The sequence below is a fragment of the Lycium ferocissimum genome, chromosome 2 (genome assembly GCF_029784015.1).
Source record: "Lycium ferocissimum isolate CSIRO_LF1 chromosome 2, AGI_CSIRO_Lferr_CH_V1, whole genome shotgun sequence".
Lineage (NCBI taxonomy): Eukaryota > Viridiplantae > Streptophyta > Magnoliopsida > Solanales > Solanaceae > Lycium > Lycium ferocissimum.
The window spans coordinates 57,970,194-57,994,792 of NC_081343.1; the positions used below are offsets into that span (position 1 = coordinate 57,970,194).

At 32.8% G+C, this 24,599-nt stretch overlaps 2 pseudogenes; both read right to left on the bottom strand.

Annotated features, from left to right (window-relative positions):
* LOC132046293 (cysteine-rich receptor-like protein kinase 44) overlaps positions 1-14,667 on the bottom strand; it is a 75,020-nt pseudogene extending 60,353 nt beyond the window's left edge.
* A 3,489-nt stretch (positions 14,668-18,156) lies between these two features.
* On the bottom strand, positions 18,157-21,711 carry LOC132046294 (cysteine-rich receptor-like protein kinase 10; annotated as a pseudogene).
* Positions 21,712-24,599: the final 2,888 nt, after the last annotated feature.

The following is a 24,599-nucleotide window of genomic DNA, read 5'->3' on the forward strand; positions in this document are numbered from 1 at the left end:
CGAAATTGTTCCCAAATGTACAGATACTAGGATTTGGAATATTTTATCATCAATTGCAATGTGCATGAAATGGAGAGTGTACAAATGCTCCTGAAAAAGGATAGATGCCCCAAGTATTTTTAAGTAGAGAAAAGACATCATTTCCCTGGAACCCCAAGAAACTCACTTTAAAGAACTAAAACTTAACCTGTAATTATTTACCCCCTAAACAACTTAACGATAATTATTTATTTTTTTTTTTTTTTTAAAAAAATAAACACTAAAAGTGGTCCCATCATTTTTTTTTGGATGATATATTAAGATTTTCTTAATATTTTATTTTCTATTTTAAATTAACTTTTTTCCTTTTCTTTTCTTATTATTCTTTTCCTTTTTTCTTTCTACTTCAAATATCCCACTATTTTTTCTTCTTCTTTGTTTCTTTGTATATAGATTTAATTTATGGGTTTGATTTGACACAAATAAAGAGATTAAATTTGTTGAGTTAACAAACCCAACTCAAATTCAGCCACCGTGAAACAGTCATTCAAATGCATAAAGTTGACATTTGCATAAAATTGACATTTGCTTTGTTGCTGTGTTGGTTTCTCTCTCTAGTGTTGTTCTGGGTTTTGTTATTAAGCTCTAGTTACTTTAATTTCTTATTACATATTCAAGGAACAATCTTGTAGTTACAATTTTTGTCTTCAAAGAAATATTATTGTATCAATTGAATGCACCCATTTGGTGGGACGCTACTATTGTTATTTGTGTTAACAATAACAATGACAATTGTTATTGTTATTCAAACTTTGGAATTGAATAGATCGAGGATCCCTCTCAATAGTTACTTTAATAACCCAAGAAGAATAAAATGCTAAACTGTGAGGGATAAGTACGAGTCAATGGAATGTCAAGTGGGGTGGTGGTTATGCGGTGGTGGTGTGGTTATAGGTCGATACAAAAATGAAGAAGGTCGATATATTTTTTTTTTGCTCTGCAATCCGTTTCTCTCTCCCTATTTTCTCTTAGATGATATACATTGCGGCTTCTTCAATAATGAAGATGATATATTTCTTCAATAATGAAGATGATATATTTCTTCAATAATGAAGAAATCACAATGTTGGGGTGGGGTGGAGGGGCGGAAGAAGGTGGGTTTGGTTGTTTGGTTGGGGGTGGGGGTTGGCGTGGTGGTGGTGGTGTTCTTCAATAATGAAGAAATCACAATGCAGCTGGTATGCAGCTGGGGTGGGGGTGGAGGGGCGGAAGAAGGTGGGTTTGGTTGTTTGGTTGGGGGTGGGGGTTGGCGTGGTGGTGGTGGTGTTCTTCAATAATGAAGAAATCACAATGCAGCTAGGGTGGGGGTGGAGGGGCGGAAGAAGGGGGGCGGCGGCGGTGTTGGTGGCGGGGCGGTGTTGGTGAGAATGAGGAGAAAGTAGAAGAAAGAGAAAAAAATAATAAAAGAAAAATAAAAAATGAAGAGTTGGTAATTTTTGACGTGGCAATGACGTGGCAATGACCTGGCAATGATGTGGCAATGACGTGGCGCGAGTGTAATACACTCAATCGTCCAGCCACAGGGGGTAAATAATTATCGGTTAAGTTGTTTAGGGGGGGTAAATAATTACCAACTAAGTTTAGGTTCTTAAAGTGAGTTTTCTTTTGCCAAGTTCCAGGGGGAAATGATGTCTTTTCTCTTTTAAGTATCCTATTTTTTTTTTTTTTTTTTTTTTTTTATTTTTTTGGCTGTTTTAATCTTCTTTGCCTCATTTCTTCTGTGGTTTAGATATTGACTACAATATTTGCTCTGGGCACGGACTGTTTTTGGTACATCGTGAATGACACCGAATCCAGTAGTCAATCAATTTAATGATGTACATATACACAGATTTGGTGACGAACATCTACATACCTTCCAGTAGATTAAAGTTACTTTAATAACCAAGAGGAGGATCTATAGACAGAGATACATCTAAAGCGGGTTCTATAGGTTCAACTGAATTTAGGGGTCGTTTGGTAGCTGAACAAGAGACAAGTTAATCATGTATTAATTTTTGTATTAATTTATACCACGTTTAGCAGCAAGTAAAAAGACACCTTATTCATGTCTTAATTTCTACATATTTATATCGCGTTTGGTAGCTAATTAGGAAGTAAGTTATTCATGTATAAAATTAGTACGACGTTTGGTTTGCAATTTGCCCTGGGGATCACACTGGGTTTGTTGTTGTTGTTGTTGTTTGGTTTGGAATTTAGAAACTCGCATAACTAATACATGTATAAGTTATGAGGGAATTTATGTATTATTTTATGCGGGGTAGAAGATGAAATAACTAATACATGAATAACTAATATACATGAATAAAAAGTTGAAATGACAATATTACCGTTATCATTCCCCACTTAAATACTTTCCTTTTCTAAAAAACATATTTCTATATAATTTCTTAACTTAATATTTTACTATAATATTTTAATATTTTTTTTAAAATATTTTAATTTTAATTGTAAACAAATATTTTAATTTTAAAAAGTATATAATATTTATTGACTTTTAATATAATAAACCAACATCCAAAGAAATAATTTATGCATAACTAAACCCTGCATAACTAATACCTGAATAATCCTAACTAGCTAACAAATATATATATATATATATATATATATATATATTGACTTTTAATATAATAAACCAACATCCAAAGAAATAATTTATGCATAACTAAACCCTGCATAACTAATATCCGAATAATCCTATATATATATATATTTCTCCGGTGAACTTTTCTTCTTAAAAAATACATAATTGAATATTAATGTCATATTTTATATTAAACTAATTTAATCTTTCTTTAATCAAAACTACGTTTTCATGATTGTATCTTCTTTTGATGATACGGTTAACACCTTATATAAATTTCTTTGAAAAAAGAATCTGCGAAAACATTCCAGGTTAAATATGGAGTAACCAATTAATCAGTATACATGAATTCAAATAAGAATATAAAAGTTTGAAAGATATAGCAAGGAGAAATAATAATAATAATAATAATAATAATAATAATAATAATAATAATAATAATAATAATAATAATAATAATAATGATGATGATGATGATGATGATGATGATGATGATGATGTAAAAATCTAGGTAATGTAAACCTAAAATGTCGCTTGCTTTTTCCGACCTGCTTTTTTTTTTTTTTTGGGAAACTCCAGGAAAACCCGCAGCGGCTACCGCCACCATCGCGCACTTTGGGTAAACCCTCACTATGGAATAGCACAAAACCTCACAAGGACGTAAACCGCACTAGGCAGCCCCCCCGTGCGCGATGCGCTCGACCGAGAAGGCATTGGGGGTGGGGGGGGGGGGGGGTTCGAACCCTCTATCTCCCTTAGGGAAGCCTCTCCTCAAACCAACTCAGCCACACCCGAAGGTGCAACCGACCTGCTTTTTGTTTCCTTATTGTTTTGCCTCTTAGTATAGATTATTGACACTTATGTTTAAAGAGTTTAACATTGTTCATGCCTCTCAAATAAAAATTTAAAAACTAAGAAGGAACAAACAAAAAATATAGATGAAACAAATGATTAAAAAAGAAAATATATCACATCAAATGGATGGGATTAAATGCCCTAGTTGGGTCTAAATATCAGCTATATATGAGCTACTTAAAGAGGGGGGAAGGAGGTGAAACACAAGAAGCTGATTTTTTCCAGATGTGGGTTTAGCTTTTGGGTTTGTAAAGAGCTAGATTTGCTAAAAAATTCGATCCTATTTCTGAAAGAGAAGCTGGGTAGAAATGGCAGGAAGAAGATCGCCTACAAAATATAACGGTATCGCCATGTCTTTATTTCGAATCGCCTATATGTATGTATCTGGCCATATATCTGTTGGTATTTTTCCACTTATTTCTTCTTTAATCTTAGACTTTTGACTTGTTTGATTGAGAAAATAGTGCATTTAATATCGTTTACTTCCATTTTATAGGTTTTACATGCTTGAGAATTGATTGGAGAGAAATCAAGTGAAAAACAAGTAAAAAAAAAAAAACAGTCAAATTGAAGAAAATGGAGAAATTGGTTAGAAGTGCAAAAAGTGGCCAGATTTGTAAATCTGAAATCTGAAAAGTTGGGGGCTATTTTCGTCACTTTCTATTGAGAAATTTTTGGAAACCTTAAAAGCAACACTTGGAAGACAATATCATCATCTTTGGCACAAAACACAATTCTTGGAGGCTAGGGTTCCTACACCACACTTTGGAGTTGAAGATTTGGGTTGAGAACTTTTTAAACTTTTCTTTATTTCTTTGATTCCTTGCTTTGTAATGAATATCTAAGTGTATAGTATTTATTTTCTTCACTTGAATCTTGTTTATGGAAATATTCTATGATTAAAGTATTGGATGAAACTCTTGTTTTGCTTATGTATTGAATGATTTTTGTTGCTAATGAAGTGAGTTAATGTGGTTTTAATTAATCTTGTTCTTTAATGTTCTTAAGGGATTAGCTAACCCTAAGACCTGCCCATTTACTTCGATTTGAGCTCGAGAGAGGAAGATTGAGTTTGGGAAAGATTAATTAAGAAGAATTTGGGATTTAAAATCCATCTAATAAATTGAGCTAGAGATAGGAAAGTTACTTGACATTATATTGATTGTGCTTAATATCACACTCTATGGCTTGAGAAAGCTTAGAATGAAATTCATTAATTTGGTCGAGAGACTTTTGATGAGATTTTAGAGATCATTATCTAATTAGCATAAACTCATTCATAGTTGTAAAATCGTGAAATACATTGGATCGTTACTTGAGCGTAATTTCCTTTGTATCCATACTTGTGGCCATTGATCATTTTACCCGCTTTCTAGCTAGTTTTATATTTGTTAGTTGTTAAAACAAAAATCAAATATTGAAAAAGTGTTTGGCTTAGCGTAGTTGGTGATAATTCCTTACTTGTTTAAATCGCCTAGTATATTATTCTCGTCAGGATCAACCCCGACTCATAGTTGGGTAAATTATATTAAGATACGACCGTGTACACTTTCTCTTTGAGGAGTGAATTTGGACGTTATCATATACATCTATTCATTTTTGTAAAGACCCCTTTTAACTAATTTCCTCAGAAGAAGAAAGTGGTGATTGAAAAGACAAAAAGAAAAAAAAAACATTTTAGGTTGTATTGCTAATACTCCCTCTGGATCAAAAAGAGTGTCTACTTGTTTCTACGAATGTGCGTCACACGTTAATACTAGAACAAATATTTAGATAGTAATTTATTTTTAAAAAATGCATATTAATCAACAACCCAATCAAAAGAAGTTTTGATCCCTAAAAATCATATAGAGTAAGATCTTTTGTGGTTGATACTTGAAAGATTCCGTCAACTATTGTAAATCCACCGAATCGGGACTTCATAGTCTTAAGATTAGGCAGTCCTAAAACATCTAAAAAATAGGTCGACCAAACATATTCCATTATTATCCAACACGGGATTATGCTCTAAAGAGATAATTTTGCTTTTGAAGGATATTAAAAACGTTAAAAATTTCAAAATATTTTCGTCGACCAACATTTCACTTTGAAATGTATGTTTTTTTTTTTTTTTTTAATATAATAATATAGTAACATAAATATTGATAGATTATCTTATTTACCCAGAGATAACTTAATGTAGTTAACAAAACAATGAATTTAGTTGGAAAAAGTGGACAAATCAGATTTCTGTAAACAGAAATTCAAAACTAAAACTGATTGAACTGGATTTGAAATCAAACCCACAAAAAACTGATTCCACGTTGCCTAGAGAACTAACAATGTTTCAGTTATATTCAAAGTCTTGGGTGAAATGAAATCTTTAATAAGACAATTTTCTCCAATATTAAGTTGCCTTTTCGAAGAAAATTTTTAGTCTTGAAAGGAAACAAAAACCAATCTTTATTTTTGTTTTCACTTGGAACCAAAACAAAAACTAACATTCTTTCTTCAATTTCGTAAAATAATTATTTAATTTCAATTCATACTTTGAAAATATCTGACCAAATACAATTTATCTAAGTTTTCCATTGGTTTTTCTTATTTATTCCACGTTGCCTAGACGAAAACTTGGTATATTTGGTGTAGGATTCTATTTACACAGTTGTAGTCCGATAACAATTTATAACTGAATTGAATTCAAAAGTCTTGGGGTGAAATATTTAATATGAAAATTTTATCCAATTTTAAATTGTTTGTTTAAAGCAATATTTGAATATTGAAAGGGTATAAAAGAAGTTCAATATTCAAAGGCTATTTTGGTCAACCAACGTTTATATTCATGCTTTTAAAATAATCTATGAACGTGCCTCGCACGTTATCCGCTATCATCTCTCAAATGTTAGGTGATATTATTTGAAATTAGATATTATTTATTTATAAAAATATTGGTATGATCGTATCCACTTAATACTTCCCATTAAAATATTAATTTTGGGAAGGGGTTCCTCATGTCCCTAAACGTATGTGATCCAGACAATCCATGGTCTAAAATCTAACATATAAATAAGGTAATTGTGTGAACCAGTTATTTCTTATTTATATTTTGTCGATTATATTTGTTTTTTGTTTTTCACCTAGTCTCCAAAACCCACATTAAAAATGAAGGAATTTCACATACATATACAGTCAAATTCAGGTTTTAATAATAATAATAATAATAGTTGCACATCTCCATTGGGTTTATTACCCCCACCTCTTTGAAAAAACCTGTAAGAAAGAAGGACAACAATCTATGAAAAGGAAGAGCAATTTTTCTTGATTATACATGATCAAACACAAAGTTTATCCGACGTGAAATTAAATCATATAAGCAAAATCTTAATTTATTTTAAACTCCTAAATTTAGTTGAAATATTAAATCTTATTGTTTAATCAAACATAGAATTATATGATTGAAAAATTATTTACTACTTGAAGGTTATACGTTGCGATTAATATTACATACTATCTCGTGCTTTATGTCATCAAGTATTTGACAAAAATAATAAAATTGAGTGAAAAGTTGAAAGTTAACCTCGAATAACTACTTCTTCCATTATATGCTGCAGACCCAAAGCCCAGCAGACATCATGCTCTCCAATCTCCATCATAAAGTTTATTTAACTATTGCTCAACTATAGATCCCATCAATGCCTGAAACATGAAAGAATACCTAAAAGGAAAAATAAGTTAGAATAAATATTCTATCAACATTAGAATAAATACTCTAACAACAAAATTTACTTCATCGAATTAGATCGAACATCATACTCTTCACCTTAATCTTTTATCAAGCCACCATAACGGGATATGGAAGAAAAACCAAACCAACGAAGGACTGAAAATATCAAACAACAATGTTGACTCGCATATCGAATAGTGGAGGTAGCGAGAGACGTGCTCCTTGTGCTTAGGTGATAAAGGCACATTATTTTATGATATCAATCAAATTTAGAGACCTATACGGACTGAAAGTCCCAAGTTTTAGTTTTGATGTCCTAAATATTAGTGTTGGAAATTGCAGTATTTGTTCGAAAATCTAGTTTATGTAGAATTCATTAGAATTCATGTGTACTCAAACTGAAGTATGGATTAATGTTCTTTTAGCCTTTTGGTTTAAGAAGTGTATCCGAAAAGAAATAGGCTTCATCCTAACGTTTACTATTCCAGTTATGTCCTTTTCTTGTGTTAAAAGAGAATAAGATTAATCGTTCAATTTTTTAAGCATATTTTGGTCAACTAACATTTATATTCATGTTTTTAAAATAACTAGTCTCTATAAACGTGCTTCGCGCATTATTCCCTGACAATCTCGATCGTCGTAAAAATTATTAGGTAATATTATTTGTAATTACATAAATTTAATTTATGAAGTATAAAAATGTTATTATTGCATAAAATTATATCTATGTCTTTGAAAATAGTGTTCTTGGTATATTTATTTTTCTTCTTTTCCCCCCATGGAAACTTAGAAAATCCAATATTAGGAATTAAGTGACTCAACATTTATTTATTGTCAGTTACATAAAAACATAACCTTGTTGAAAATCTTTAATAAACAAAATTAATTTATAAGAATGACAATTAGTTTTCAGAATATTTAGTTATTTATTTTAAAAAATTTAAGTTGTTCTGACGTCATGATAGTTTTCACAATGTAATTTTTACACGAAGAAATTATTTCAACTATTATTTTTTCAACATAAAATTTTATATTCCACTTGCATAAAATAATCAATCAACTTTGTGATGACTATTTAAGATCTTTCGAGAAGTTTGTTGAATTTTTTTATCTTCTTTTTGAAGCAGTATCTTTGAAGCAGTATCATAGCTTAAAAATTAATATTCCCTATAGAGTTTACAACGGGGAATGTGGAATAATGGGTTTTTTATAGAAGTGTTTTGCTTGAATATCATTTAAATTAGGAATACAATTCAAATAGAAAAAGAAAAGGATACCAATTACTCAAATTACTATGAAAAATTGGTAATTTTAAAAACATAAAGAAATAGCATAGAAATAGGATTAGACCTTAAGTTCCTAGTGTTAGACCTTAAGTTCCTGGTGTTACTGGGACAATACTCATCACGTTTCTAGGATAATACTCCTCACGTTTCTTTCAGGTTTTTAGGAAAATATGATTAGAGCTTATTAAGGTTATAAAAGTCGTTCAATATTTGAAGTATATTTTGGTCAATCAACATTTATATTCATGCTTTTAAAATAATATAGATATAGATAGATAGATATATATGTGATTCCGGATTCATACTCTTATAGAGTTGGTGTCTTGGTAATCCCGTGACTTTTCACTATCCTGAACCTACGACGCAGTCTGACATTATTCATGTCTGCGATTTTACCATTTGATCCTATTGAAAAATGACCATTCAAATTTAGAGAATGGAGTTTGCTCTTAATACCGAACCACCTATGTACAACATTTTCATAAATTAAAGGTCTCTTGGTATTCCTAGAAAGTACTTTTGATATTGAACAATAATGAAGATAAAATGAAACACTGAACATTCTTTTAAAGCAAAAGAACACAAATAACATATTCATAAATTAAAAGTCTCTTGGTATTCCTAGAAAGTACTTTTATTTAAGAAAGAAAAGGACATATAGAAGGGATTGGTTAGAGAGTAAAGTGTCGTAATATGGCTACAGAGTTGAAAGATGCTTCAGAATTTCAGGTTTCCAGTCTGAATAAATAAAGGCAAAATTCATCTCCATGACTAATTGAAAAATTCCACCATTTTTACAGGTTCAATTATACTTATGAAGCAAATTAGTCCGAAAACACAAAATCATTGATAAATCAATCGCAATATTCCCTAATGAATTGGGGTGGGTTAGAACAAATAGCAAAGTAAGTAAGTGGTAAAAACTTATCTGCATCCGGTGTTTATACCAAGTCAATGCATGACATGTGTTTGCATATAAACTTTTAGCATTATATTTAAGGATATTACTGGGGATACAAAGGGCTAAAAACTCAACCACACTCAGTGTTTACACTAAGCCAATAAAATACATGATATGTGTTTGCGTATAGATTGTCTGCATTGTGTCTAAGGATGTTATCGAGGATACAACTCAGTTATCCACGCCTCACTTCTTGATGAAGAAATTAATTTACTTTCGCTTAGTTTGCTTGACCTTGACATTCTTGAAATCTGTGGGTTTACACCGTTGTGTGGCACTAGAAGACTCAGAGAGTAGCTACTGAGCATGAGAAATACTGTACCCATGTTTAGTTTATTAGCAAATTATCTTGAACGCACAATAAAGCGATTTGGTCCTGTGCTTCCCCTCAACATGGGGTCTATAAACATCTACACTGACAGAAGTTGCGTTGCCTATAAAAATCTACACTGATAGCAAAGCAGCAATTCAAATTGCTGCAAATCCTATCTATCATGAAAGAACAAAACATATAGAGATAGACTGTCATTTTATAAGAGAAAAACTACGACAAGGAATGATTGCAACACAATATATGACCACAAAATATCAGCCTGCTGATATTCTCACCAAAGGACTCAGCAGGGTACAACATGAATATCTTATGTCCAAACTAGGTGTATTAAACATCTTTCCTCCACCTAACTTGAGTGGGAGTGTAGAATAATGAAGATATACAAAAATATACAACTAATATTACAACTGATATACAAAGCTGTCACTTTCTAACTAACTATCCAAAAGTTAGTTAGACAACTGTTTTTCCCTCCCAAACTTAGTTACGAGTAGTTAGTTGATTAGTTCAATATCCAAGTGTATTATACCTCATTTTGTAACTTAAGAGAATCAATACAAACGCATAAAATGTTCTCTCTACAAGTTTCTTCTCATTAGAGTTCTTTGCTCAACTGGTTTGAATCTGTTTGGTTCATTTACTTTCGTTAATTCTTGCACAATTAAGTTCAAATGTAATTCACCAACATTTGGGAGGTAAGAGATAAACATATTTCACCATAATGCATGTAGCAGGTCCCAACTAGTTTAGGATTGAGGAATACTTGATTGATTGGCCGGTTACTGACATAGCTCAAAAGATCTTTCAAGGATTCTCCATTTCTGAAGCAAGTGTTTTTTTGTCCACTTAAAATTTCTAAGACTAGTACTCCAAAGCTAAAAACATCTGATTTGACTGAAAATTGCCTGTGCATTGCATATTCTGGTGCATTATATCCACTGCCAAACAAAATTCAATTGTTAAAGTTTTTTGTACACATATATTTTGCTCTTATCATTGACAGACTAAGGTAAAAGGCTAAATATTCAGTTCTGTCGGTTTAGTAGTCCAAATAGTGGGATAAGCAAAGCTAAATGAACTGTCAAAACAGGGAACTACTTGATGTTATAAGTCAGAACTACATGGTTCATTAAGGAATTTGGACATTTTTCAATGAACTTAGGAAGTAGAAAACATTGTGCTGCAATTTATGCAGCTAATTGGGTTGTTATGGATCCTTTTGATGTCTGCCTTTTTTTTTTTTTTTTTTTTCTCCTTCCGCCTTTCCTTAGTGAGAATGTATCCCACTGTAGTGTGAAGACAACTCTTAGACTATTGATCTATTCTTAGCTGAGCAAACAACAAGTTTTGATAAGTTAAGACCTATATCTTATATATTACTGCCGAGAGATCATATCTAATAAACCACTCTGAACAATGAATTCATATGCCGAAAAGGAAAAGAAATTTTTTTGTTCTAGACAAAATCAAATTTAGCCTATTCATTTCCAGAACTCTATTTTGGCAGAAGATCATACTTCTGGAAATCAACGTCATTTTATCATCAGAGATTGCAACTTTGGTAGTGACCAAATTGAGAACAAAGCTCTAGCTATATGACCATCTCGAATAATACAAATTTTAGACACCACCAAAGTCCAGGTCAACTATATTGAGGTAACCTCTCCTGAAGAGATTACAATGACATGCAAACTCCATATTCTAATAGCAATTCAATGAAAGATTTGCTTTTGTCTCGAGGCAGCTTTTATTCTTGCGAAATAGTTAAAGAAGCATTCCCAGTGGTATGAAAAATACTAATCTATCTGATGAGAGATGTAAAACTTACTAGGTCCCAACAATTCTGCTTGTGTTGCCTTGAGTTTCATCCAATGTAAACAGCCTTGCCATGCCAAAGTCTGAAATTTTTGGATTCATTTTTACATCAAGTAGAATATTACTAGCTTTGAGATCACGATGAATGATCCGAAGTCTAGAATCCTCATGAAGGTAAAGAATTCCCCTAGCAATGCCTCCGATGATTTTGGATCGCCTTTCCCAATCCAATTGCCTACATTTAACTGATTCTGCGAACAAGATGAAGAATAACTTATGAGTTAGACTTCTATACATTGACAATATAAAAAACTTTTAATCTTAAGTGACTTAAAAGAGTACTACATGAAACTGCTCATAATAAGTGCAATTCGTTTTATGGTTAATAAGGCAGACAACCGGACAATATATCAAATTACATTGACAGAGTAAGCGTTATATTAATTCGATTGTTAGTGTATATAAGTTACATTCATAATTATTGATGCTCAAGCTCAGATAAAAATTAAGCAATACATACCAAATAAAGAGTGATCAAGGCTTGCATTGGGAACAAACTCGTAGACAAGAAGTCTCTCTGTTCCATCTAGGCAAAATCCCAGCAACCTAACCAAATTCTTGTGTTGAAGTCTGGCAACCAACAAGACCTCATTTTTGAATTCTAGATCACCTTGACCTGAATCTGCTGACAATCTTTTCACTGCTACTTCTTGTTCATTTGGAAGCTTACCCTGAAACATATGAGAACAAATTGAAAAATTATAAATTAAACAACAACAATTTGGTGTTATGCATTTAGGAGTTTACTTATATATGTCAGTGGAAAGATATTTTGTACCATAGAAGTTAAACTCATGCAACAATATGTAAGCTTAATCACCTTGTACATGGGACCAAATCCGTCTTGGCCCAACTTATTAGCATTTGAAAAGTAATCTGTTGCTGCTCTAATTATAGAAAAATCATATTGCAAGGATTCTGCGGTGCAAATATCATCCCCGTGTATACCTTCATAACATAGTAGTAATAGCATACAACAAATTAGTGAAAGATGGTCTTAAGAATTCAACTTTCCCTAATTATTGTTTGTTTATAGTTTACACTTACTCCTCCTCAAGATGACAGAAAGACAAATAATGAGAATAACAATTGTAACAGTTGGCACAATGATAATGATGACTGCTCGTGTTGTTTTATCATCCTTCCCTGTTGGAACTATTTTATTATCATTCCCTAGAAAATTGCTTCAAGTTAGTTAAATATCAATTTTTAACTACTACTCATGCGAAAATAAGTTTCTATCTTCCCATTCCCAATTCACTTGTCTTAATTCACTTGTCTTACTTCCCTTTTCAGGGTATTTAAGAAACTATGCTTACTTATTAAATATCACAATATTGCTCATATAATATAGTACGCTCACAAGTAAAAATTTGTGGGCGTATTAAATTGTTTGATCATTTCATCTAAAGGTTTAAGTTGTTAGACATGGTATACTTTTCTTTGCTAAATGTCTTCAACACACTTTCTCAAGTGCACACCTAGTTTTATTTTAGGCATAATGCATAAACAGACCCTCAAACTTGGCCTCAGCTGGCAAGTATGCCCTCCAATTTTGGATGTGCAAGTAGCTAGACACCTCAACTTATATAAAGTCATATACGTAAACACAAATGCTGACGTGACACATAAATTTTGGAGGTACCTAGATCATCATTTTGTAAGTTGGAGAGTTCAACTGCCAAAGTGGAGACAAGTTGAGGTGCCTGCTTGTGCACAACCAAAGTTAGAGGACACGCTTGCCAGCTAAGGCCAAATTTGAGGGCTTGTTTATATATTAGGCCTTTATTTTATGAGTCAAACATGTGGTGTTTTTTCTTGATAATGGATGATAGTGAGACTTGAACCTAGAAGGCACAATACATAAACAAGCCCTTTAACTTGGTGCGAGTTGGCAACTATGACCTTAAACTTTGCTAGTGTACAAGTAGGCACTTAAACTTGCCAAAAGTTGAACATATAAACACATTATGAGTGTGCAAACATAACACCAAAATTATGTGCCACGTCAGCATTTGTGTTTAAATGTTCGACTTTTGGCAAGTTTAAGTGCCTACTTGTGCACTAGCAAAGTTTAAAGCCATAGTTGCCAGCTCGCGCCAAGTTAAAGGGCTTGTTTATGTGTTTTGCCAACCTAGAACCTTATCTGCTCTGCTACATATTGAAGCTTAAAGAATTAGAAAATGTAAATTTTTATTTACCTAACTATGCTTTGATAGTCACATCAAAATTGAGACGAGCAGAAGGAACAATAAAAATGTATTCACCTGCAGGTGGCGGGGCTTCCAACGCCACATTCTCGAAGAAACGGGAACTTTCATAACGGAAGTTGCAACTATTTCCTATGATTCTGCCACCCCTCCTTCCCTTGCAGGGACAATCAGGCATATTTCCATGAGCGTCAGTTAAGCAATTGAAGCAAGTAAGACGATCCAAATCAGGAGTACTGCACAAGCGCGTATATAGTCTGAGAATTTGGACCTGTCACATTACCACTAGCATATTTTCGGAGAGGACCACCCTTTGCAGCATCGTCTCGTAAATTTTCCAATAATTTTATCAGCTCCTGATTAAATTCCTCAGGTTTTGAGGCATTCACATGACTCTTAAAGTAATATCGAACAAAAAATGACGCAGTGCCTATAATGGATCGATTCGAATACTGTAACATACATCCATCATAGCCACCAAAAACTTCTTTTTGGTTAGGACATAACTATACAAGCTTTTGAGCAAGGTTATTGACACAACTGCAACATTCCTCTAGCTCCAGATCTCCTCTACATAACACAATAACACTGGCTCTGTCGGTATTTTGCCCAACGGAAGCACTGTAGAAACCATATTTATCAATTTTTGATGGAAGGGAAGAGAGAAGTGTGTTAAATTGTTCTTGTATGTACTATTTTCAGTATAGTTATCATTGTGACCACATGAACTGTATCGTAAACCAGACAGCTGCGCTAGGATAAGAACATGAAGATGTATATGCAAAAAAAGAAAGAGCTGTCACTTCTGGATAGCCATGGTCATGGCTGTCTAAGTTGCTTGATATATAGAATAAAATACAATATATAGAATGGTTGGCTACAAGTGACAGGCAAATTTTGATAGTACCAAGTAATTTGTTTATATATCGGAGCTAGAACTGCAAGAGCTTGAAAAGTAAATAGAGTTGGAGAAAACGTATAGGAAGGGTGCAGTGGACTACATTTGCCTAACCAGAAAAAAACGTACTATCTCTGACACATGTTAATCAAGGAAGATAAGGACATTGATATTTGACGAAAGTCATAAGCGGCTCTCTAAATTTGTCCACAGATTCCTCATAGCCACCTCAATTGACGATTGTTCCAATTAAATACCTAAACCACTTTGAATATGAACCATTTAAATACCTTTTGCTGACATGGCAAAATGTGTGTAATGCACACATCACAGGCGCGTGAGAGGCTTTTTTTGCCCAATTTTCCTTTTTTTTTTTTTTGGTCTTCTTCTTCATTGGGTATTATCTCCTTACCACACTCTACTGCCACTCTGTCACCGCCGCCACCACCATCCACCGCTCCTTCCCCCTTCTTTTTCAATTGCCAGTCATTCACCTTCTTCGTGAGAGGCATCTAATCAAGCCTTAAAAAAAAAAAAAAAAAATCTCTTTGCCACCATCCACCACCGTTCTCGCCGGCGCAAGACCCAACTCTCACACACGATCCCACAAAACCATTAGAACATCAAGCAGGAGCAACACAAGAACGCAGCAACAACAACGCTGCAAGTAGCTTCAAAAAAAAATCTTGTTATTTCCTCTGTCCAGTCATATTCTCAGGGATTCAGGTATGATTCTTATCTAGTTTTCTTATTCTTCTCTTTATCTTATTCCTCTATCCACTCCTTGTATCAATGGGTTTCTCAAGATGGATAAAAGAAGAGAAACCGATGGGTTGAATGAAGAATAAGGGCTAGAAGATTTGGGGACGGTGGGCTATGGAAGTTCAGTTGCAGCTTGCAGGGAAGGGTTTGGTGGGTGGGGTGGGTAGGTTTTTTATTTTCTTTTATTATTAAAATATTTTCTTAATTAGTTAATGGATTTTAAATATTGTTTTTTTACAATTAATTTCTTAATAATTCTTTTGGACCCCAATGCCACATGTCACTTTTTAATTAGTCTGTTTGCCACGTCATCGTGAGTGGACTACACTCTCTTTATATTTTTTCATGATTGTCAAAAAGGTGCTTATGTGGTACAAATTCAGAATAATTTAGGTATCAAATTGGAATAATCTTAGATTTAGATAGTGATGAGGAATATGTGGAAAAGTTTAGGGGCTATCTATGACTATTGCCTTGATATTTTAAGGCTAGCTGCGCAGCTCACAATCCTTAGCCTAAAATTAGCACTCTGTTGGATTGGATGCAAATTTTAAAAGAAAAAAAAAACTTTTAGGATTAATGCATGCTATAAAATTTATGTGATTATAAAAGTATGTTATTAAGATAAACTGAAAAGTATAAATTAAATTATACTATTAGATATAAAAAATATCAAATTTCTTTTAAACAGACTAACAATTTCTTTTGAAATAATAAATCAATAAGAAAATAATGCCACGTACAGTGGAATAGGGAATATCGATTTTGACTTGGTCTGTATCTTGACTAATTGACTCTTAGAATTTATGGAATTCCACTACTCCAATTTATGGGGGTGATGGGAAAGCAGTGGATAAAAACAAACCGCCAAGGTGGGAAAATTATGGCCGCTACTTGCTTCTTCATCAATTTTATATGATTCAAGAAAACGAAATCCAGCTAATTTTTTACAATTACCTTCCTTTTTTTTTCTTCCTAGAGTTTGAAATTTCAGTCCATAGTGATTTCTCTTGTATTATGAAGTTAAGTTGAAAAAAAGATTTTGAAGTTAAAAATTATGTTTGGGCATGAAAACACAATTGAAATTTTGTGTTTCAAACATCAAATTTCAAATTTGAAGTAGAAATAATGGGTCAAATACTGAAATTTGGTTAGCGGTTCAAAAAGTGTTTATTTGCCCATTTCTCCCTCTTTAAGTTTGCTTAGGATTAGTTAACGGCCTATGTATGTTCCTAACAACCCAATCAAATAAAAGCAAGAACAAAAGAGCAACAAAAATTGCCTTGAGCCCAAATTCTCGTCCTATAATTTATCCCAGAAACACAACTGCTCATTTCATTTTATTTATCTTGACCCACCCCTCTTTTAATTCACAATCGATTTCCAATGACTCGTTCGGAAACAATCTTAAAATAAATCTTATCTATCAAGACCAAACCAGTCTCTGCTTTTGAACACAAAAACCAAACTTCTAATTTTCTCTATCTATCTTAAAAATCACCATCAATATAATGAATAACAAATAGATTTTAAACACAATAGCACTACATTTTAGGATGCTTTATACGTGAAAATAATTGCCAAACAATTCAGGAATAGAATTAATTTGGGAACCCCATTTCAAATTTCAACAAATCCTTAAACGAATTTATACAACCATATAGGAGAATAGGGAAGAAGGCTGGTGGGGTGGTTCAGAAGTGGATGTGACGGACGGTTTCAGAAGATGGAGTAGGGAGACACAGGGGAAAACGGGAAGGGATTTTTCATGGCTGAAGGTGTAAAGGCACCAAGGCGGTGGAGAATTGTTGTTTAGAAACAGTTTCATATTTGAAGTCTATGAATTCTTATACTCACTCTTTTTCAATATATGTGATGCACTTTATTTTTTAATCTGTCTTTTCAAAATAATTTATCCTTAATGAACTGATTTAGAGTCACATAAATATTTATGAGTCCAGAGGCGAAGCCAGGATGCGAAGCTTGTGAATTTGGGGTTTTAATTCTTTAAAGTTATTGGATTCTTAATTAATAACGTGTACAAAGTTGACAAAAATTTTAATACAAATATATGATTCGGAAAAAACTATTGGGTTCGGTCGAACCCACATCCGAAGGGCCGGCTCCGCCCCTGTCCATGACTTGTTTTAAAGATCAAGTTTTAAAAGGTTCCTTTCTTTTTTAAATTTCGTGCCTAGTCAAATTATATCACATAAATTCAGATGGAGGGAGTAATAATTTCAAATTCATTTACCAATATATCGTACATATAGAGAGTATGAGCAAAAGTTATTCGGTCCCTAGAAGCCCATACCTAAAGCTTTGGATCCACCCTGATGCTCTTGTAATGTAGAAGAAGATGGCCATGGGCGGTAGAGAATAAAACGAAGAGATGTTGATTTCAGGTATGAGATGGTGGAAGAGGTGGTTGTGCTTGGAACAATAGTGATGAGGTGTTGTTCTGAGATATATAGTGTCATTGGATGGAGATGAAGAGTAATGCACTGTGTTAGCGAGTGAGGCACTCTGTCTAATCCTCCAAAAATATGACTGAATTTGTGTAAGTTTTGTGTGTGAGCGCGCATTGTGAATTGCAGAGAGAAAAAAAACAAAGGAGTAGTACTCATGAACAAATAAGTCCGAAACACAAAATCATTAATTAATCAATTGCAATATTCCCTTACTAATTGGGTGGTTTGAACAAATAGCAAAGTAATAAGAAAGCACAGAAAAAACGCTATTATGTTTAAGGAAGTTATCGGGGATATAACTCAGTTATTGACTCCTCATTTCGCGATAAACAAATAGATTCACTTTTAGCTAATTTACTTGACTCTAACATTGTTGGATTGGATTCTTGAATAAGTGGAAGACTCAAAGAATGGTTATTCAGCATGAGAACAACTGCACCCACTGTTGGTCTATTTGCAACATCTTCTTGAACACATAATAAAGCAATGTGAATGTATCTCATTATGTCACTAACTGGTCCTGAGCTTCCAGTCAGCATAGGGTCGATCAAATTTGAAGTTGTTCCTTCACGCCAGTTTGACCAAACCTGTGATAGTTCAATTCTAGAGTCGGACAAAATCATAAATCACACTACCTCTAATCCATATTATACATTTCTTGAAGTTTTTCATTCCTCTTCAGAACGACATTTGAAAGCCTTAATTATAATAATATTTGTCTAGAATTAATTTCTCTCTTAAACGTTTCAATTAATTAAAGCTGCACTAATTAGAGTCGTAAGGGTGAATTTGGAAACAAAAAAAAGCAATGCGTTCTTCTTAATTTCCTAAAGGTTAAAATTTTGGAATAAATTTAGTTTACCAAAAGACTAAAATTTGAGAGGCGGAGGGAGTAACATATTTCATATAATGCATGTTGCAGGTCTCCATTAGTTTGGTATTGAGTTTCACTTGATTGAATTGACCGGGTTACTTACATAGCTCAGAAGGCCTTTCACAGATTCTCCATTTCTGAAACAAGTGTTTCTTTGGCCACTTACAATTTCTAGGACTAGTACTCCAAAGCTAAAAACATCTGACTTGAATGAAAATTGCCCGTGCATTGCATACCCTAGTGCCATATACCCACTGCAAAACCAAAACAAAAATTACAAGACATTGATCTCTAACAATTCCGCAACTTAAACTGTTTTTTCTTTTACACATGTTAAGCACTTCCATCAACATACTAAGGTAAAAAAGGCCAAAAATTCCATTCTGTCGCTTAGTAGTCCAAACAGGGTGGTCAACAAGACAATTAATATGCTGCAAAATCGGCAGCTTAGGAAGTAGTACATCGTGAGTTGCAATTTATAGACCAAATTGGGTAGTTAAGGGCTCCTATAAATAATGCCTGTTTTTTAAAAATTATTTTTTTTCGTTTCTTAGTGAGAATGTATCCCACTGCAATGTGAAGAAGATACTTGAAATAAACTTCATTTTCATCATCAGATATTTGCAGCTTTAGTGGTGAGTGATGACTAAAAGTTACACATAGTTTTAGTACATATATTGCTCTCCAACGGTACCGAAATCGGAAATCCCTTCGACCCACCTCTCCATTATGGAAATATTTTTGCACACCAAAATTCTCCCGAGGTAATACACACCTTTTCGGTGTTTGACCACTTTTTCCAATATGTATGTCACACACCGATAGTACGTGCCTTTAACCATTAAAAAGATGGAAGAAAAGGAAACCCCATTATTTATCACGATGGTTCGCTCGAGACCATCACCCACTACCGGCAGTCACCTCCCACCGCAACACCACCAATTTGCATTTTTTTAAAATGAAATTTAAGTGATGAAGAATGAATTAAACACTCATAATCCAAGACTTAAGATTTTCAATTTCAGATGTATCTTTGAGTGGGGAAGAAGCTCTTATGGAATCAAGTAACTGAGTAATCACATTACATCTTGATTCATCAGTTAACAACTTATTTTATGGTTTAAGTGACATCACGTAATCAAAATGCTGTGTATTAGATACAATCGAAAATTGCTTGGGGTCGGAGGCAAATATGTATTAAGACAAAGTTATATGACCATTCATCTCGAATTATACTAATTTTAGGAACGATCAAACTCCCAGTGCAAGAAATTGAGATAACCATTTTGTAAGAAATTACCATAACAGTATTCATCTTGAAAATCCTGGTAACATTTCAAGGGAAGATTTGTTTTCAGCTCGAGGTTTTTATTTGCTAAATTGTTAAAGAATCCTTCCTGGCGATAGGAAAAATGACAGTCCATCTAATGAGAGATGTAAAACTTACTAGGTCCCAACAATTCTGTTTGTGTTGCCTTGAGTTTCATCCAATGTAACTAGCCTTGCCATGCCAAAGTCTACAATTTTAGGATTTAATTCTGCATCAAGTAGAACATTACTAGCTTTGAGATCACGATGAATGATTCGAAGTCTAGAATCCTCATGAAGGTAAAGAATTCCCCTAGCGATGCCTCCTATGATTTTGGATCGCCTTTCCCAGTCCAGTTGGCTACGTTTAACTCGATCTGGGGATAAGAGAAAATATAACTTAAAAGTCAAACTTCTATACACTAATACTATAAAAAAAAAATTACTTTATCAAATAAATTAAAAAATTACCACAAGTAATTTTCATAATAGGTACAATTAGTTTACTGAAAAATAAGACAGACAACCAGATATGAGATGAATGTGTCAAATTAAGTTGACAAAATAGATATTATTTAGACCATACGTGTATCTAAGTTAAATTCATAATTGTTGATGCTGAAGCTCCATAGTTGATAAAAGGTTAAGCATTATATACCGAATAAATAGTGGTCAAGGCTCGCATTGGGAACAAATTCATAGACGAGAAGTCTCTCTGTTCCATCTAGGCAAAATCCTTGCAACCTAACCAAACTCCTATGTTGAAGCTTGGCAACCAACAAAACCTCGTTTTAGAATTCTAGATCACCTTGGCCTGAATCTGCTGACAATCTTTTCACTGCTACTTCTTGTCCATTTAGAAGCTCACCCTGAAACACAAGAGCACAAATTGAAAAATCAACAACAGAGCCTTAGTACCAAGCAAGTTGGGGTCTTTTGTATGAATCCTCACGTCCAATTATGCATCAAGCACGCCTAATCACGTTGTACACATGACCAAATCCGCCCTGTCCCAATTTATTCGCATTTGAGAAGTTATTTGTTGCTGCTCTAATTGTAGAAAAATCATATTGCAAGGACTCTGCTTTGCTAATGTCATCATCGAGTATACCTTCACCAAAGTAATAATAAAAACATACAACAAATATATAGTGAAACATGGTCCAAAAAAAAAGAAGTGAAACATGGCCCTAAAAGTTCAACTTTCCTTAATCATGTTGTCTAACAATATTCTATGTTGTCTTACCTTGAATTTTGTCTGCCAGCTTCCTCTTTCGCTTCTTCATTAAGATGACAAAAATGCATACAGTAAGAATAACAATCGTAACAGTTGGCACAATGATAATAATGAGGGGTCGAGTTGTTTTATCATCCTTCACTATGGGAGCTGTTTTATCATCATTCCCTGTCGGAGCTGTTTTATTATCATTCCTTGCCGGAGTTGTTTTATTATCATTCCCTACAAAGACACTTCAAGTTAGTATCGTACGAGTATCGGTTTTTAACTATTCCTCAAACGGAAAACTGTTATCTTCTCTTCTCAATTTGACTTGTCCTACTACCCTTTTCAAGATATATATATATATATATATATATATATATATATATATATATATATATATATATATATATAGACACACATTAAAATTAGGAATAGAAAAAATGGTGTGGCACCTCTATTTGGTCAGTGATTCTATTTAGGCTAAATACCTAAATAGTCCACACATTAAAACTAGGAATAGAAAAGATGGTGTGGCACCTTTATTTGGTTAGTGATTCTATTTAGGCTAAATACCTAAATAGCCCACACATTAAAACTAGGAATAGAAAAGATGGTGTGGCACTTCTATTTGGTCAATGATTCTATTTAGGCTAAATACCTAGATGGCTTCTTAAACTTGAAATGTTTTGTAAGATAGATACTCAAACTTATCAAGTGATCAGATAGCCACTTGAATTTGACAAAAGTGTATCTTTTAAACACCCATATATATATATATGAAATACACTTGCTTATGGTGTGGTAAGTGCACCAATTATTGTATGACACATGTAAATTCAAAACAAAAAAACAAATATAACTAAAAAATACATTTTTTTAAAAAAAAACTAAATAAAAGTATGTAAAAGAAAAATAATAATTAAAAAGGAAAAAATAGTTTAAAAAAAGGGAAAAAGAAAAACACCCAGCCACTAACCCACGCAGTTGCCTTCCCCTCACCCCACCACCCTCCACTAACTAAAAAAGTTGATTTTTTTTTTAAATATGAATTTTTTTAAAAAATATGAAAACTAAATAATCAGTTTTTTTTTTTTAAAATAACTTTTCCATTTTTTAAACTTTTTTTTTTATTTCTATAATTTTTGATATTTTTTTACAAAAATTATTATTTTTCAGTTTGTTTTTTAAAACAAATAGTTTTTTTTTTTAAAAAAATTCCATGTAGGTGCCTTTGTGACATTATTTATCCACGTGGACAACACTTGGCAACATTTTTATATAAAATGGAGAGTGTAGATCACATGCCATTCAAGAATAATTTGAGGTGTGTCTTAAACCAGATAGTGATAGTTTAGGTAGTTTTCTCAACCTTCGATAGTTTAGGTATGAAACTAAAAAAAAAAGTGATAGTTGGGGTGTGTTTTTGGCCCTATATATATATATATATATATATATATATATATATATATATATATATATATATATATATATATATATATATATATATATATATCATTTTGAACCTACCAATTTTACATTCCCGATTCACACTCTTTTTTTTTTTTCCCAAAATTTCCATTACCGGAATCAAACCCGGCAACGCACACTCTTATAGAGTTGGTTATCCCCTGATTTTCCACTATCCTGAACCTACGACACAATCTGACATTATTCCCGTATGAGATTTTACCATTCGATCCTATTGAAAAACAACCATTCAAATTTAGAGAATGGAGTTTGCTCTTAATAACCGACGACCACGTACAACATTTTCATAAATTAAAAGTCTCTTGGTATTCCTAGAAAGTACTTTTGACATTGAACAATAATGAAGATAAAATGAAACACTTAACATTCTTTTAAGGAGCCGTTTGAACATGATTTGAAGTTGAAGTTTTGTTTGGACATGCAATTTGGAATTCTTAAGTTGTCTTTTTCTCATAGACATAAAAACCCACAAGTTGTGAAAACCATCAAAACATTCTCAATTCTTATACAATCTTACCAAATGAGCAAATCATAGTTCATAACAAAATCAATACGCTACTAGAAGGCCTTTCTGAAAAAAATACAATATCAATGATCGAACTTTAGCTCAATAAAAAGGAAAATTGAACATGAGTTGTAGTGTAACTACTCTTTAATATAATCCTTCCACATGGTATGGACAAGAGTAAATTTGTTATAAGTATACTACCAACTTACAGATCTTTTAATATTTGATATAAATGGTTGGTAAATATATCTACCAACTTATGGATCTTTTCTTTCAAAATATAAACTTATGAGTCAAGTTTTACGTTTAAGGAAAAAAAAATGAAATAATGATTTGGAATCCCATCATATCTTTTTGGAGAATTTGGGATTTGAAATTATGACATGAAGTTGAAGTTGAAATTTTGTGCAAATTATATAAACAAACACTTATTTGAAATCAAAATATCAAATCATAATTTCATATTGTATGGCCTGTTATACCCCATTTTAACCGGAGTCAAAATGATTTACAATATTTCGGTAATTCCGAGGTTAATTAAAGTTAATGAATCGCCACCTAATTATTTATGATGAATTAGGACGCCTAAAGTTTATTAAAGTAATTGTCTAAAGTTAACTCCACTTTAAAATTTACGAAACCAAAAGATTCTAGGTAAGGATTCAATTAATCTAAAGGGAAGGTATTAAGCATCCTTTGAAATCCATTAACAATGATTAACCGACCGAACTTAATTAATTAGGCTAAATGTAAAGTGTTTTGAAAACTTCCAAGAGAAAAACATAAGACTAGTCGTAGTATCAAATGTAGAAGACATGGAACTTTATTTGGAAAATTGTGGCTCATAGGAAAACAAAGTGTCTGAATAACGTAAGTTTCAAACCTAAAGCTTGATTAAAGGACTTGAGCTTTCAAAACATTTGGCCAAGCGTGCAGGAAATGTTTGACTTGAGTTTGAGAAATTGGGTAAAGGCATGTCTTGAAATGATCTTGTGAAAACTTGTAAAATACATATTTTAATGTTTCTGGGAACGAATTTGAACCCAAAATCGGACTCCAACCATAAGTCATTTTAGAGTTAAAAATATTTGGTCAGCAAATCATCCTATGGGTCTTAGTCATTGGTTTTAAATCATCAATTAGAGATAAACACCTATGTGATCAAACAAACTAGTTTTTGACTAAACACAATGTTCAGGAGCATCAAGTAAGACATCA